The following is an 18424-nucleotide window of genomic DNA, read 5'->3' as shown; positions in this document are numbered from 1 at the left end:
TCAGTGGAGGTGACACAGTAGCTCAGTGGCTCAGTGGAGGTGACACAGTGGCTCAGTTGCTCAGTGGAGGTGACACAGTGACACGATGGCTTAGGGGAGGCGGCACAATAGCTCAGTGGAGGTGGCACAATGGCTCCATGGAGGGGGCACAGTGGCTCAGTGGAGGTGACACAGTGGCTTATTGGAGGTGGCACAGTGGCTCAGTAGCTCAGTGGAAGTGACACAGTGGCTCAGTGGAGGTGACACAGTGGCTTATTGGAGGTGGCACAGTGGCTCAGTAGCTCAGTGGAGGTGGCACAGTGGCTCAGTGGAGGTGACACAGTGGCTCCATGGAGATGGCACAGTGGTACAGTGGAGGTGACACAGTGACACGATAGCTTAGTGGAGGTGGCACAGTGGCTCAGTGGAGGTGACACAGTGGGTCAGTGGAGGTGGCACAGTGACACAGTGGCTCAGTGAAGGTGCCACAGTGTCTCAGTGGAGGTGGCACAATGGCTCTGTAGAGGTGACATATTGACACGGTGGCTCAGTGGAAGTGACACAGTGCCTCAGTGGAGGTGACAAAGTGGCTCAGTGGAGGTGACACAGTGGCTCAGAGGAGGTGACACCGTAGCTCAGTGGTGGTGGCAGAGTGGCTCAGTGGAGGTGGCAGAGTGGCTCAGTGGAGGTGACACAGTTGCTCAGTGGAGGTGACACAGTTGCTCAGTGCCTCAGTGGAGGTGACTCAGTGGATCAGTGGAGGTGACACAGTGACTCAGTAGCTCATTGGTGGTGGCACAGTAGCTCAGTGGAGGTGACACAGTGGCTCAGTGGAGGTGACACAGTAGCTCAGTGGAGGTGACACAGTGGCTCAGTGGAGGTGACACAGTAGCTCAGTGGCTCAGTGGAGGTGACACAGTGGCTCAGTTGCTCAGTGGAGGTGACACAGTGACACGATGGCTTAGGGGAGGCGGCACAATAGCTCAGTGGAGGTGGCACAATGGCTCCATGGAGGGGGCACAGTGGCTCAGTGGAGGTGACACAGTGGCTTATTGGAGGTGGCACAGTGGCTCAGTAGCTCAGTGGAAGTGACACAGTGGCTCAGTGGAGGTGACACAGTGGCTTATTGGAGGTGGCACAGTGGCTCAGTAGCTCAGTGGAGGTGGCACAGTGGCTCAGTGGAGGTGACACAGTGGCTCCATGGAGATGGCACAGTGGTACTGTGGAGGTGACACAGTGACACGATAGCTTAGTGGAGGTGGCACAGTGGCTCAGTGGAGGTGACACAGTGGGTCAGTGGAGGTGGCACAGTGACACAGTGGCTCAGTGGAGGTGACATAGTGTCTCAGTGGAGGTGGCACAATGGCTCTGTAGAGGTGACATATTGACATGGTGGCTCAGTGGAAGTGACACAGTGCCTCAGTGGAGGTGACAAAGTGGCTCAGTGGAGGTGACACAGTGGCTCAGAGGAGGTGACACCGTAGCTCAGTGGTGGTGGCAGAGTGGCTCAGTGGAGGTGGCAGAGTGGCTCAGTGGAGGTGACACAGTGGCTCAGTGGAGGTGACACAGTTGCTCAGTGCCTCAGTGGAGGTGACTCAGTGGATCAGTGGAGGTGACACAGTGACTCAGTAGCTCATTGGTGGTGGCACAGTAGCTCAGTGGAGGTGACACAGTGGCTCAGTGGAGGTGACACAGTAGCTCAGTGGAGGTGGCACAATGGCTCCATGGAGGGGGCACAGTGGCTCAGTGGAGGTGACACAGTGGCTTATTGGAGGTGGCACAGTGGCTCAGTAGCTCAGTGGAAGTGACACAGTGGCTCAGTGGAGGTGACACAGTGGCTTATTGGAGGTGGCACAGTGGCTCAGTAGCTCAGTGGAGGTGGCACAGTGGCTCAGTGGAGGTGACACAGTGGCTCCATGGAGATGGCACAGTGGTACTGTGGAGGTGACACAGTGACACGATAGCTTAGTGGAGGTGGCACAGTGGCTCAGTGGAGGTGACACAGTGGGTCAGTGGAGGTGGCACAGTGACACAGTGGCTCAGTGGAGGTGACATAGTGTCTCAGTGGAGGTGGCACAATGGCTCTGTAGAGGTGACATATTGACATGGTGGCTCAGTGGAAGTGACACAGTGCCTCAGTGGAGGTGACAAAGTGGCTCAGTGGAGGTGACACAGTGGCTCAGAGGAGGTGACACCGTAGCTCAGTGGTGGTGGCAGAGTGGCTCAGTGGAGGTGACACAGTGGCTCAGTGGAGGTGACACAGTTGCTCAGTGCCTCAGTGGAGGTGACTCAGTGGATCAGTGGAGGTGACACAGTGACTCAGTAGCTCATTGGTGGTGGCACAGTAGCTCAGTGGAGGTGACACAGTGGCTCAGTGGAGGTGACACAGTAGCTCAGTGGAGGTGACACAGTGGCTCAGTGGAAGTGACACAGTAGCTCAGTGGCTCAGTGGAGGTGACACAGTGGCTCAGTTGCTCAGTGGAGGTGACACAGTGACACGATGGCTTAGGGGAGGCGGTACAATAGCTCAGTGGAGGTGGCACAATGGCTCCACGGAGGGGGCACAGTGGCTCAGTGGAGGTGACACAGTGGCTTATTGGAGGTGGCACAGTGGCTCAGTAGCTCAGTGGAAGTGACACAGTGGCTCAGTGGAGGTGACACAGTGGCTTATTGGAGGTGGCACAGTGGCTCAGTAGCTCAGTGGAGGTGGCACAGTGGCTCAGTGGAGGTGACACAGTGGCTCCATGGAGATGGCACAGTGGTACAGTGGAGGTGACACAGTGACACGATGGCTTAGTGGAGGTGGCACAGTGGCTCAGTGGAGGTGACACAGTGGTACAGTGGAGGTGACACAGTGGTACAGTGGAGGTGACACAGTGGCTCAGTGGAGGTGACACAGTGGCTCCATGGAGGTGGCACAGTGGCTCAGTGGAGGTTATACAGTGGCTCAGTGGAGGTGACACAGTGGCTCAGTGGCGGTGGCACAGTGGCTCAGTGGAGGTGACACAGTGGCTCCATGGAGGTGGCATAGTGGCTCAGTGGAGGTGACACAGTGGCTCCATGGAGGTGGCACAGTGGTACAGTGGAGGTGACACAGTGGCTCCATGGAGATGGCACAGTGGCTCAGTGGAGGTGGCACAGTGGCTCAGTGGCGGTAGCACATTGACACGGTGGCTCAGTGGATGTGGCACAGTGACACGATGGCTCAGTGGAGGTGGCACATGGTTCAGTGGAGGTGACACAGTGGCTCTGTGGAGGTGACACGGTTGCTTAGTGGAGGTGGCACAGTGCCTCAGTGGCTCAGTGGAAGTGACATAGTGGCCAAGTACCTCAGTGGACGTGACACAGTGGCTCAGTGGAGGTGGCACAGTGACACAGTGGCTCAGTGGAGGTGACACAGTCGCTCAGTGGAGGTGACACAGTGGCTCAGTGGAGGTGACTCAGTGGATCAGTGGAGGTGACACAGTGACTCAGTAGCTCATTGGTGGTGGCACAGTAGCTCAGTGGAGGTGACACAGTGGCTCAGTGGAGGTGACACAGTAGCTCAGTGGAGGTGACACAGTAGCTCAGTGGCTCAGTGGAGGTGACACAGTAGCTCAGTGGCTCAGTGGAGGTGACACAGTGGCTCAGTTGCTCAGTGGAGGTGACACAGTGACACGATGGCTTAGGGGAGGCGGCACAATAGCTCAGTGGAGGTGGCACAATGGCTCCACGGAGGGGGCACAGTGGCTCAGTGGAGGTGACACAGTGGCTTATTGGAGGTGGCACAGTGGCTCAGTAGCTCAGTGGAAGTGACACAGTGGCTCAGTGGAGGTGACACAGTGGCTTATTGGAGGTGGCACAGTGGCTCAGTAGCTCAGTGGAGGTGGCACAGTGGCTCAGTGGAGGTGACACAGTGGCTCCATGGAGATGGCACAGTGGTACAGTGGAGGTGACACAGTGACACGATGGCTTAGTGGAGGTGGCACAGTGGCTCAGTGGAGGTGACACAGTGGTACAGTGGAGGTGACACAGTGGTACAGTGGAGGTGACACAGTGGCTCAGTGGAGGTGACACAGTGGCTCCATGGAGGTGGCACAGTGGCTCAGTGGAGGTTATACAGTGGCTCAGTGGAGGTGACACAGTGGCTCAGTGGCGGTGGCACAGTGGCTCAGTGGAGGTGACACAGTGGCTCCATGGAGGTGGCATAGTGGCTCAGTGGAGGTGACACAGTGGCTCCATGGAGGTGGCACAGTGGTACAGTGGAGGTGACACAGTGGCTCCATGGAGATGGCACAGTGGCTCAGTGGAGGTGGCACAGTGGCTCAGTGGCGGTAGCACATTGACACGGTGGCTCAGTGGATGTGGCACAGTGACACGATGGCTCAGTGGAGGTGGCACATGGTTCAGTGGAGGTGACACAGTGGCTCTGTGGAGGTGACACGGTTGCTTAGTGGAGGTGGCACAGTGCCTCAGTGGCTCAGTGGAAGTGACATAGTGGCCAAGTACCTCAGTGGACGTGACACAGTGGCTCAGTGGAGGTGGCACAGTGACACAGTGGCTCAGTGGAAGTGACATAGTGGCCAAGTACCTCAGTGGACGTGACACAGTGGCTCAGTGGAGGTGACACAGTTGCTCAGTGGAGGTGACACAGTGGCTCAGTGGCTCAGTGGGAGTGACAAAGTGGCTTAGTGGAGGTGACACAGTGGCTCAGTGGAAGTGACACAGTGGCTCAGTGGAGGTGACACAGTGGCTCAGTGGAAATGACACAGTGGTTCAGTGGAAGTGACACAGTGGGTCAGTGGAGGTGACACTGTGACACGATGACTCAGTGGAGGTGACACTGTGTCTCAGTGGTTAGCACTGCTGCCTCGGGTGACAATTCGTCACAAGCACGACCTGCAACGAGAAATTCTTGGATGACAGTGCTTAAGCTGGAGTGCATCTCTGTTTGAAGTAAGGTACTGACACCCAGAATACCTGGAGATATTGGCAGTGGTGAGTCCATCCAACATTGGAGATCGCAAGGCAAGTGGAGTGCCATAGAGGTATGATGCAGAGAATACAAAGGCACAGTGTGGAGAACTGCACGAGAAAACTCACTGGAGGTCACGGAGAAACCTTCCATGGAACTCCTGAAATTGATTCTTAGCCAGTTTTTACTAAAGTTTAAACCATTGTCTCTGGAAAAAGATAATGCACGTGGCATGGTGAAAGTGGAAAGATGTCAGAGACTGAGACTTCAAAACTGATGAGGTGAAGGTCGTGGCTTGGCCACCCTGAAGTCTGTCCTTCAAGTTGATACGACCTCAGGACCAGTGATGGATGCATCCCAGGATACTGAGGAAAGTGACAGTGGATATTGGAAAGGTATGTCTTAGTTTTGGTTGCTAGCGACAGGACGTTGAAATACCACACCCTGGTTAAAGGGGTGTAAAGGTAAACTCAGCAATCCAGGCTGGGCAGTTTCATCTCAGTGATCTGGAAAAATTTATAGAAATTATGATTCAGGACATTTGGGAAATTAATAGTCAGAGACGAATTTATTAAGGAACATTAGGATGGATTTGTTTAGGGCAAATCTTGTTTAACTAAGTTGCTTCAATCCTTTGACAAGGACCTTCAAAAGGCAGTTGTTAAAATGCTGCCCAATAGATTTATGGACAATGTCAGAGCTCACAGAATAAAGGGACAGTAACAATGAAGACAGAAAATTATCTTAATGAAAGGAAACAAAGTGTCATAGTGAATGGAGAATAGTTTATAGAGGAACTCTCTTGGGATCAATGTCAGAATTACTGATTTGCCTGATCTAGGTTAACACTCTGGATCTTGGATTACAGAGTTGAAAAGTGTGGTGCTGGAAAAGCGCAGCAGGCCAGGCAGCATCCGAGAAGCAGGAGAATTGATTTTCGGGCGTAAGCCCTTCTTCAGGACTAAGCCCTTCCTGAAGAAGGGCTTATGCCCAAAACATCGATTCTCCTGCTCCTCGGATGCTGCCTGGCCTGCTGCGCTTTTCCAGCACCACACTTTTCAACTCTGGTATATCCAGCATCTGCAGTCCTCACTTTCTCCTTGGATTACAGAGCACAGCATCAAAATTTGCAAATGCTATGAAATTTGAAAGTTTTGAGAACTGAGAAGGGTACTGTAGAAATTGAAATGGGTACAGATGATTTCGTGGAATGGGTGTTAGATAAGATCTATTGAAAATGTCAGGACAGGAGAGCACCATTAATAAAGCACACACAAAAGACGTTTGCACCCACCTTCAGTCAGATGTGCGTGATGGTCTTACATCTTCCGCAGGTCCATACCATCACAGAAACCAGTTTTAAATTGATTTGTTTCACTCCACATGATATGGAGAAACCATTTTTTAATGAATAAAACATGTTTTTTTGAAATAAAAAGCAAGTTGTTCTCCCAGGCCAGACCCTCCTAGTGCCCCAAATGCATGTAAATACACTCTTGTATATGGCTTTGTTTTGTTGGGATAAGGTCAAACTCCAATGTTTGCTTGATTGCTCAATATGCTACTGTACAGAACAGAACTGCATTTGTTATATATATGAGATATTTTTATGAATACAGTATAATTTTGAAATTAAGAAATGAAGAAACAGTTGGAGACACTCATGGGCCATGACAACATTCTGCCAACTGTACTTGAATACTTATGCTCCATAATTCACTATGTTCCTAGGTGAGACATTTCATAACTACAGTACTAACGTCTAACAGAGCATGCAGATGAAGGTATATTCATTACTGAAAAAAGCAAGACAAATTTGACCTGGTTAACTACCACCCCACCTATCTAGCCTTGATCATCAGCAAAATGATGGAAAGGGATTGTCCACAATGTTACGTCGGCAGTGTTACCAGACACCGGTGCGGCCACAGCTGGAGTATTGCGGGCAGTTCTGGTCACCGCTTTATAGGAAGGATGTGGAAGCTTTGGAAAGGGTTCCGAGGAAATTTACCAGGATGTTGCCTGGTATGAAAGGTCTTATGAGGAAAGGCTGAGGAAACAGAGACTGTTTTCGTTGGAGAGAGGAAGGTTGAGAGGTGACTTAATCGAGATGTATAAGATCATCAGAGGGTTAGTTAGGATGGATAGTGAGAGCCTTTTTCCCTGGATGGTGAAGGCTAACACGAGGGGACATAGCTTTAAATTGAGGGATAATAGATATAGGACAGATATTATTTTTTTCACTCAGAGAGGGGGAGGGGTGTGGAATGGCCTGCCACTCGTCGACGTTAAGGGCATTTAAATGGGCTTTGGACATACATATAGATAATAATGGAACGGTGTAGGTTAGATGGGCATCAGATTGATTTCACAGGTCAGCACAGCATTAAGGGCCGAAGGGCCAGTACTACACATTCTATGTTCTATGTTATTATTATTCCACTTGCAAAGGAATAAACTGCTCACTGATGCTCAGCTTGAATTTCACCATCACAACCTTAACAAAAAGCAAACTTCTGGAATTGAGGTGTGCATGAGTACTCTTGACATCAAGGCAGTGTTTGACCAAGTATTGCATCGAGAAGCCCTGGCAAAACTAAAGTCAATGGGAATTGGGGATAAACTGTCCACTGGTTGGAGTCATGAGTCAAAATGTGTGGCGCTGGAAAAGCACAGCCGGTCAGGCGCCATCCAAGGAGCAGAAGAGTCGACATTTCGAGCATAAGGTCTTCATCAGGAATGTGGAGGGAGGGCCCAAGGGGGCTGAGAGATAAATGGGAGGGGGGTGGGGCTGGGGGAAGGCAGCTAGGAATGTGATATGTAGATGAAGGTGGGGGATGATGGTGATAGGTCGGAGTGGAGGGGGAAGCGGATAGGTGGGAAGGAAGATGTGCAAGTAGGATAGTTCAAGAGGGCTGTGCTGAGTTGGAGGGTTTGATCTTGGATAAGGTAGGGAAGGGGAGGTGAGGAAACTGATGAAATTGCCATTGAACCTGTATGCTTGGAGGGTCCCAAGGCAGAAGGTGAGGTGTCCTTCCTCTAGGCATCGGATGGTTAGGAATTGGTGCTGGAGGAGGTCCAGAACTTGCATGTTCTTGGCAGAGCGGGAGGTGGAGTTCAACTGTTCGGCCACAGGGTGGTGGGGTTGGGTTGGTGCTCCAGAAATGTTCTCTGAATGTTCCACAAGTTGGCATCCTGCATCCCTAATGTAGAGGAAACTACATCGAGAGCAACACCCACAGTAGATGAGACATTTGAATGTGCAGGAAAATCTGTGCTAGATGTGGAAGGATGGTTTGGGGCCTTGAATGGAGGTGAGGGGGGAGGTGTGGGCATAGGTTTTACAACTCTTGCGGTGGCCATTCCCTCCGCGACTCACTTGTTATGTCCACCTCCACCCCACCACCCCACCCCACCCCACCAAGCCAGCCTCCACTCCAGGCACCTTCCGTTGCCAAAACAAAAACTTTCTACTGGTTGGAGTCATATCTAGCACAAAGGGAGATGGCTGACACTGTTGACAAAATAGTTCTGGAACTTGTTTAGTCATCTCAGCTCCACGCTATCTCAGCTCCAGGGCATCTCAGATTAGAGTAACCCACCCAGACCCATTTCCCTCTATCTCACCTAACGCTATGGGCAATTTAGCATGGCCAATTCACCTGACCTGCACATCTTTGGACTTTGGGAGGAAACCGGAGCACCCGGAGAAAACCCACTCAGACGTGGGGACAATGTGCAAACTCTACACAGACAGTCACAGGCTGGAATCGAACCTGGGACCTTGGTGCTGTGAGGCAGCAGTGCTAACCACTGAGCCAACGTGCCACCCAGGATATCTCAGCTCCAGGGTATCTCAGCTCCAGGATATCTCTGCAGGAGTTCCTAAGGGCTCAGGTCAAACTCTTCCAACTATTTCATCAATGACCTCGCTTCTATCATAACATCAGAAATGGTGATGTTCATCAATGATCACACACTGTTCAGCACACCTTGCAATTATTCAGCACATAGTACAATGAAGGGTATGTAGTTTAGTCTGATCTTAGAGTAGGATAGAATGCTACCGCAAAATTGAGGGCCTGCACTGTGCTGTATTGTTCTACGTTCCATGTTCTAGACACCGAAGTAGCCTGTGCCTATATGTAGGAAGAGCTGGGCAACATCGAGGCTTGGACTGATAAATGTCAAGGATATTCATATCACCCAAGTGCAGGCAATAGTCATCTCAATCAAAAGTGAAGGTAACCCATTTCCTGGACATTCCATTGAATCAGCTTTGAATCTTCCACTATCACCACCCTAAATGTTAGGTCAGAGTGCTGCTGAAAAAGCACAGCAAGTCAGGCAGCATCCGAGGATCAGGAGAGTGGACGTTTCAGGCAAAAGCCCTTCATCAGGTTAGCCTTCACCAGAAAATATCCAGGGCCAACCATATTAGTATTGTGCTGCAGGATTACTTGTATGGCTAGGACTTCTGTGACAAAGGATGGAATATATTTTCTAAAGCAGTCCACTCAATTGGCTACCCATCCAATATCTTTAACACTCGCCTTCTTTCCCATTGTCAGTCAGTAACAGCAGTGTGTAACATCTATCAGATGTACTACAGCACCTCACTCAGCTAAGGCTCCATTAACAACACCTTCCAAACCCAGGATCACTACCACCTAGAAGGACAAGAGCAGTAATAGGTGGGGACAACACCATTACCTGCAAGATCCTCTCAGTCACACACTATTCTGGTATGGAACTATACCTCCATTGCTTCAGTTTTGCTGTGTCAAAATCTTGGAAGTTCCTCTCCCCAGCAGACTGTGATTGTACCCACACCTATTAGCTACAGCTTTAAGATGACAGCTCACTACCATCTTCTCAAAGGCAATTAGGAGTGGACAATAAATATTAGCCTTGTCAGCAATGCCCCAACATATTAACTAAAAATATGACATCTTGGGCTTTAATAATAGGAACCTACAATACAAAAGCAAAGACATTAAACCTACATTAAACACTGGAACAGCCTCACCCTGGTGTGTTCCAACCAGCTGTGAGACTTTGTCTCAGGAAGGATGTGAAGCTTTCAGTGAAGGTGCAGATAAGATTAGGCAGAATGGTCCTGGGGGACCAGAGGACATTTCATTTCAAGGATAAATTGAAGAAACTGTTCCCCCTGGATAGTTGAATATTATTAGACATAGATGTCTGTGTTTGGACAGAATAGACATGGAGAAACTGCTTCCGTTGATGGAGGGGAATTTGCAAAAGCCAAAATGATGACTGGAGCAAAATGCTTTCACACAATGAGTGGTTAGCATCAGGTATGCGCTGCCAGAGAGTGTGGTGAGGCCTTCAAACTTAAAGGACTTTGGAAGAAGAAGTAGGAGATTGATAGGAGGCAAATCAGTCTTTCAGAGGGCTAGCAGAGACATGATAGGATGAATGGTCCTCAGTGCATTGTAACTGTTATGTAATTTTAGGATAATAGAGGCCACCATGTTCCTGGTGGCCTGACCACAGGAATAGACCAATTTCATAAACAGCAGTGAAAGACGAGACTTCCTGAGCAGTCCCTAAGACTAGAAACAAATTCCAGTACAATTTTAAAAACACTCATCTGCCTTTTACTGTCTTGCTACGTTTTCTGGTCTTTGGGCAGAAAGTGATTGAATAGGTAGGAAGGGAAATAAACTAAAGTACCTTTTTAAAAGCAATTTCTTGGTTTCAATTAAATACACAGATATATTTATTTTCAGTAAGGCGTCCAACAAGGCTCCCCATGGGAGACTGATTAGCCAGGTTAGATCTCATGGAATACAGGGAGAACTAGCCATTTGGATACAGAACTGGCTCAAAGGTAGAAGACAGAGGGTGGTGGTGGAGGGTTGTTTTTCAAACTGGAGGCCTGTGACCAGTGGAGTGCCACAAGGATCGGTGCTGGGTCCTCTACTTTTTGTCATTTACATAAATGATTTGGATGCGAACATAAGAGGTACAGTTAGTATGTTTACAGATGACACCAAAAATGGAGGTGTAGTGGACAGCGAAGAGGCTTACCTCAGATTACAACAGGATCTGGACTAGATGGACCAATGGGCTGAGAAGTGGCAGATGGAGTTTAATTCAGATAAATGTGAGGCGCTGCATTTTGGGAAAGCTAATCTTAACAGGATTTATACACTTAATGGTAAGGTCCTAGGGAGTGTTGCTGAACAAAGAGACCTTGGAATGCAGGTTTATAGCTCCTTGTTGTTAGGCCACTGTTGGAATATTGCGTGCAATTCTGGTCTCCTTCCTATTGGAAAGATGTTGTGAAATTTGAAAGGGTTCAGAAAAGATTTACAAGGATGTTGCCAGGGATGGAGGATTTGAGCTATGGGGAGAGGCTGAACAGGTTGGGGCTGTTTTCCCTGGAGCGTCGGAGGCTGAGGGGTGACCTTATAGAGGTTTACAAAATTATGAGGGGCATGGATAGGATAAATAGACAAAGTCTTTTCCCTGGGGTCGGGGAGTCCAGAACTAGAGGGCATAGGTTAGGGTGAGAGGGGAAAGATATAAAAGAGACCTAAGGGGCAACTCTTTCATGCAGAGGATGGTATGTGTATGGAATGAGCTGCCAGAGGATGTGGTGGAGGCTGGTACAATTGCGACATTTAAGAGGCATTTGGATGGGTATATGAATAGGAAGGGTTTGGAGGGATATGGGCCGGGTGCTGGCAGATGGGACTAGATTGGGTTGGGATATCTGTCGGCATGGACAGGTTGGACCGAAGGGTCTGTTTCTGTGCTGTACATCTCTATGACTCTAAGGGTGATTTTTCATTTTTGCAATTAAGAAAATACAATAAGCTGCTCATCTAAAGTTGTGTCAGAATCATCATTGACTGGGAGTTGGTGAATGTTCCAGTATTGTTGCAGTCCTCACCTACTTACTTCCCCACCCTTACCATCACACAGTGACAACGGATTGATTTTGTAATGAATAATCCCAATCACTGTGGATAGTCTGGCATTGTTGCTTCCTCCCTCTAGGTTTCTTTCTCTCTCTCTTCGCTCACTCAAACCCATACAACAAAAAGTTTGTCCAATGTTCCCGAGGATGTTTTAAACAGCCTACTTACAAAACAGCTCAGGGTTAGAATATGTAGGAATAAGGAAAGCACCTTCTGGGAGTGGAGTTTGCAGATTTACAGAGGACATTGCAATGTTGCCATTGCATTGTTACTTTTTAGTGACTGGGCTTATTTAGCAATCATTGGGGACCTGACCTACATCTTTGACAGAGATTGTGCTGCCACAGTCAATTTTTAAAAAGCTGGAGGTGGCTTTATTGGAACAAGATGCCAACGTTTGAAGGTGAATAGTAGAGGAGCATCATTCTGGATTAGTGGTGCTGGAAAAGCACAGCAGTTCAGGCAGCATCCGAGGAGCAGTAAAATCAACGTTTCGGGCAAAAGCCCTTCGGCGTTTGCTGTGCTCTTCCAGCACCACTAATCCAGAATCTGGTTTCCAGCATCTGCAGTCATTGTTTTTACCTAGTAGAGGAGCATCAGCAAAACATTCGAACTTTAAATGGTGGTGGGTAGTGGGAGTGATTTGCGGGAAACTGTGGCAGGCTGTTGCTTGTGGGGAATATTTGAATGTGAGGTGAACACATTCCAGGTACAAAGGGACGTGGCTGCTGGAAACAGGGGCTTAAAGCCAGATATTACAGCAAATTCATTCATGTGAATCATGCTTGAAACAGGAAAGAAAGGTTCAGGTGGAATCAGAAAGAACAAAAGGGTGTGTATTTGGCACACAGCACCCACAGCAGTGGAAGCTCCAGAGTGATCTTATCGAACTGGTGCCCTTTAACATCTTCCTCTGTATTCTCCCAGTGCTCAATTAACAGACTGGAGGACAGACGGGTATCTTAACCATATCCAAATGAGTATCTTGGCAGACCGATACATATGAAGGGAAAACCTGGTTTAGACCATAAGACATAGATCATTCAGCCCTTCAAATCTATTCCTCCACTCAATGAGATTATGGCTGATATGACAGACTTCAGCTCCAGTTTCCAGCCTTTACACCTTGCCCCCCCCGCATTCCCCCAGCCCCACCCCAACCATAACCCTTGATTCTCTTACTGATTAAAAACCAGCCTTGAATATAATGTTTTATGTATAATATTATCTGTAATAATTGTGACATCACTTGTCCCATCCTGCCAACCAGACATTATTAGCAATGGTAGGGAATCTGACCTATTCCTATTTGTACACTCTCTGTTTTCTGTCAGCCCGCCAGTCTTCCAACCACACTAACCCTCTATACCGCGACCTATTACTTTTCACAATAACCTTTAATATGGCATCTTGTCAAATGCCTTCTGGAAATCAAAGTACAATGTAACTACCAACTCCCTCTATCCATAATAAATATTAATGCTTCAAAGAACTCTAGTAACTTGGTTAAACATGATTACCCTTTCATGAAACCATGCTGATTCTTCAAAATTACCTTGAGCTTTTCCAAATGCACAATAGCCTCTTTAAAGATTGATTTTGACACTTTTCCCATGAACGACATCAAGCTAACCAGCCTATAGTTTTCTGTTTGCTTTCCATCCCGAATAGAAGGGTTATTTTTTGCTACCTTCCAGCCTGATGGAGCTTTTCATGAATCTAGGGATTTTTGGAAAATATTCATCTTCTCAAAGTACCTACTATTTTTTAGCCACCTCCTTTAAATCCTGGATGAAGGCCAAAACTTGTCAGCTGGCAGCTGCAGCATTCTGCTCATTTCTGCTTCTCTGAGATTATAATTTCACTAAATTCCTCCATCCCTTCCATCTCCTACTTTACAGCTATTATTGGAATTTTTTTTATATCCTTTATAGTGAAAATGGAAGCAAAATTTGTTGTTTATTTGATCTGCCATTTCATTGTTCTCTACTATTCTACATTTTCAATCTCTTGGTGACAAATACATTTACTTAGTCTTTTCCCATTTAAGTATTGGTGAAACTCTTGCTATCTGTTTTTTACATTTCTTGCATCCCCTCTACTTTAATTATTTTCCTCCTGGTGAACCTTTTATTAATTTTTTGCTGCTGTTTATATTCTAACAAACCATCTGATCTGTTAGTCATGTTTGCGTAGTTATCAGATTTTTTCTTAAGTTTGATGCTTTCCATAACTTTTTGAGTTAACAACAGATGATGGTCCTCCCTTAAGAAATTTTCATTATATTTAGAACATACTTATTCTAAATAATATATCTGCCATTCCATTGATATTGATCTATCCACCAGTCTGATATGCCAGTTCACATCAGCTAGCTCATCTTTCATACTCACCTAGTTACAGCTGATTAAGTTAAAAATCTAGCCTTAGAGCCAATCTTCTACCTTTCCATCTGGATATAAAATCTAACCATATTGTCACCATTGCTACCTAGGGGTGACTTTAATTTGACGTCAAAAAAAAACAAACAACAATACAGCACAGGAACCAGCCCTTTGGCCCTCCAAGCCTGCGTCGTAACACATTTTGCCCTTCCGTACTAAAACTGTCTTTACTTACAGGATCCGTATCCCTCTATTCCCTTCCTATTCATTTATTTGTTCAGGTTTGTTGAATGCTGCTATTGTGTCTGCTTTCACTATCTCTTCTGGTAGCACATTCCAGGCACTCACCACCCTTTGTGTGCCTCACATATCAGGTCATTCATATAATTGGTGTGCAGTATCAAGTCGAATATAACCTGCTGTCTGGTCATTTTAGTAGGTGCTACTCTAAGAGAATCAAAAGCATTGTGTGAATTCCTAATTCAGGCACCACTGCCAATCAGATTGTTTGGTTTAAGTACTGATTAAATTGACCATGATTATTGCCGCCTTTTCATCAGAGGCAAGCAGTGCTGTGTCCTACATTGTAGCTACTGTTCGAGGCCCTGTAGAGCACTCCCACTAGTGTCTTTTTCTCCTTACTATTCCTCAACTCCACCCAAATTAATTCTACATCCTAATCTTCTGAACCAAGATCATTTCTAACAATTGCACCAAAACCATCCTTGATTACCACTGCTACCATTCCACCTTTGATTAAAATCCTTTTGTTTCTTCAAAGTCAGGTACCTCTTATTATTCAGAATCCAATCCTTGTCATTCTGCAGGCATATCTCCCTCATCGCTAGCAGATCACATTCAATGACTTCAATGTGCTTAATCAATTTGTTTCATGTTTTTGTGAATGCTGCATGCATGATCCATCAGACATCATAGTGGTGGGCCAGGCTTGATGCTCCAACTTCTATTCTGCTTCCTAGCATTTCAATATGTTTCCTTGATTTGAGAAGAGGAGAGTGAGGAATTTAGCCAATATTTGAGTGTCTCGCAATCTTTGCAGACCTGTGGGATTTTCCATCTGCAAGGATTTCAGGTTTGCAGGATTTGGTTACCTCATTGCAATGGAAAGCTTCAAAGTTACATCTTTTAGCTTATGCCTTGCCTGTCATAACAAAAAGGATTCCAAATATTATCACAGGTCTGAAGTCTTCAATTGTGTTCAGTGTGTAATTTCAGTGTTGCTCAAAAGGGTTTAAGCATGTTTAAATAAACACAACTGGAGCCTATATAATAGAAAGGATGATCTATAAAGGCCCACCTATGGGGAGTGCAGCACTTTTCCCAAAGGCATAACTATAAACATATATAATTAACATCTTGAACTAAATTGGTTTATCGAAAAGTTAATCACTGAGCAAATTAACATTTATTCACAGTTAACCATACCTGGCTGAGCAAGGAACTCCTGTTCAAAGCTTCGGAAGAAAAGGAAAAAACAAAACTGCATGCTTATGGTTTTGAAACCCACCTGCTTTTATTCTCTGAAATATAATAGTTTAAGACCCCACAATTATTCATTTTTGGAGATATAGGTATCATTTGCAATTGGATAATGCTTTCAGCATGAAGGGATAGAGCAGCAATTAGCTTGCGACGGAGGCAAATATCTCAGCACAAAAGAGGAAAACTCGTTGAGGAACTTGAAATGGCAAGTGGTGGAGGAGGGAGGAGCTTGGGAATGCTGATGCAGAGCAGTAAATGGACATCCTGATGAAGGGTTTTTGCCCGAAACGTCGATTTTCCTGCTCCTCAGATGCTGCCTGACCTGCTGCGCTTTTCCAGCACCACTCTCATCTAGAATTTGGTTTCCAGAATCTGCAGTCCTTTTGCCTATGTTCGTGAAGCCCAGAGCAAATTCTGGGACTTGCCTTATCTTCTAAGGTTCACTCATAGTGTCTCTACTTCATTGAATTCAGTCATGAACGACTCTGTAAAGTGAGGATCTTTTGACATCCTATTCAATATTCCTTTAGGTTCATTTTTGCTGTTTGTTTGAAATGATTGGGGCAGATCACAAGATATATCTCTAACAACTTATGACCTGACATTATGACATTGTGGTGAAATGCTGCAAATGTGCAAGTTGCTTTACCCCTTTTCATTGACTAATCTGCAGTTGCTTATATTAGAGTAGATTAGATTCCCTATAGTGTGGAAACAGGCCCTATGGCCCAACCAGTCCACACCGACCCTCTGAAGAGTAACCCACCCAGGCGCATTTCCCTCTCACTAATGCACCTAACAAATGAGCATGGCCAATTCACCTGACCTGCACATCTTTAGATTATGGGAGGAAACCGGAGCACCCGGAGGAAACCGGTGCAGACACGGGGAAAATTTGCAAACTCCATGCAGACATTCGCCCGAGGCTGGATCAGCATTGAGAAATGCAAAATGTCTTCATAGGATACTTGGAGTTGGGGACCACGTTTAGTGTGTCTTTGTTTAGGGATGACACTAATATGAGTGTCTGGATTAGTGGTGCTGGAAGAGCACAGCAGTTCAGGCAGCATCCGAGGAGCAGTAAAATTGACGTTTCGGGCCTTCATCAGGAATAAGACAGAGAGCCTGATGCATGGAGAGATAAGCTAGAGGAGGGTGGGGGTGGGGATAAAATGGCATAGAGTATAATAGGTGAGTGAGGGAGGAGATGAAGGTGATAGGTCAGGGAGGAGGGTGGAGTGGATAGGTGGAAAAGAAGATAGGCAGGTAGGACAAGTCATGGGGACGGTGCTGAGCTGGAAGTTTGGAACTAGGGTGAGGTGGGGGAAGGGGAAATGAGGAAACTGTTGAAGTCCACATTGATGCCCTGGGGTTGAAGTGTTCCGAGGCGGAAGATGAGGCGTTCTTCCTCCAGGCGTCTGGTGGTGAGGGAGCGGCGGTGAAGGAGGCCCAGGACCTCCATGTCCTCGGCAGAGTGGGAGGGAGAGTTGAAATGTTGGGCCACAGGGCGGTGTGGTTGATTGGTGCGGGTGTCCCGGAGATGTTCCCTAAAGCACTCTGCTCGGAGGCATCCAGTCATCCAAATGTAGAGGAGACCGCATCGGGAGCAACGGATACAATAAATGATATTGGTGGACGTGCAGGTAAAACTTTGATGGATGTGGAAGGCTCCTTTAGGGTCTTGAATAGAGGTGAGGGAGGAGGTGTGGGCGCAGGTTTAACAGTTCCTGCGGTGGCAGGGGAAAGTGCCAGGATTGGAGGGTGGGCTGTTACGTAGAACAGTCGAGGTTTAAAAAATTATGAGGGGCATGGATGGGATAAATAGGCAAAGTATTTTCCCTGGGGTCAGGGAGTCCAGAATTGGAGGGCATAGGTTTAGGGTGAGAGGGGAAAGATATAAAAGAGACCTAAGGGGCAACTTTTTCACGCAGAGGGTAGTATGTGTATGGAATGAGCTGCCAGAGGATGTGTTGGAGGCTGGTACAATTGCAACACTTAAGAGGCATTTGGATGGATATCTGAATAGGAAGGGTTTGGAGGGATATGGGCCAGGTGCTGGCAGGTGGGACTAGATTGGGTTGGGATATCTGGTCAGCGTGGACAGGTTGGACTAAAAGGTCTGTTTCTGTGCTGTACATCTCTATGACTCTATGGTCTAAGTCCTGTTGAACCTATCCCAACAGTCACTGCATCAGACATCAGATCAGGTTTCCTTCATGTGAATCCAAGGAAAGCGATGGGACCAGATGGAGTAGCAGACCGTGCACTCAGAGCATGCGCAGATCAACTGGCAGAGGTCTTCTTGAACATCTTCAGTCTCTCCCTGCAGCAGGCCACTGACCCTGCCTGTTTCAAGAGGGCCAGCACCATCCCTGTGCCGAAGGATGCTCATAAAGCATGTCTCAATGACTACCGCCCAGGGGCCGTAACCTCGGTGGTCATGAAGTACTTTGAAAGGATGGTCATGACATTAATCAACTCCAGCCTCCCCACTACTCTGGACCCACTCCAATAACATTTGCAAATTTGCTGATGATACTTAGCTGGGTGGCAGAGTGAAATGTAATGAGGATGTGAGGAGATTACAGGGTGACCTGGACAAGTTAAGTGAGTGGTCAGATGCATGACAGATGCAGTTTAATGTGGATAAA

Source organism: Chiloscyllium punctatum, chromosome 1 (assembly GCF_047496795.1).
Source record: "Chiloscyllium punctatum isolate Juve2018m chromosome 1, sChiPun1.3, whole genome shotgun sequence".
NCBI classification, from domain to species: domain Eukaryota; kingdom Metazoa; phylum Chordata; class Chondrichthyes; order Orectolobiformes; family Hemiscylliidae; genus Chiloscyllium; species Chiloscyllium punctatum.
Note: the sequence above shows the minus strand (reverse complement) of the source record.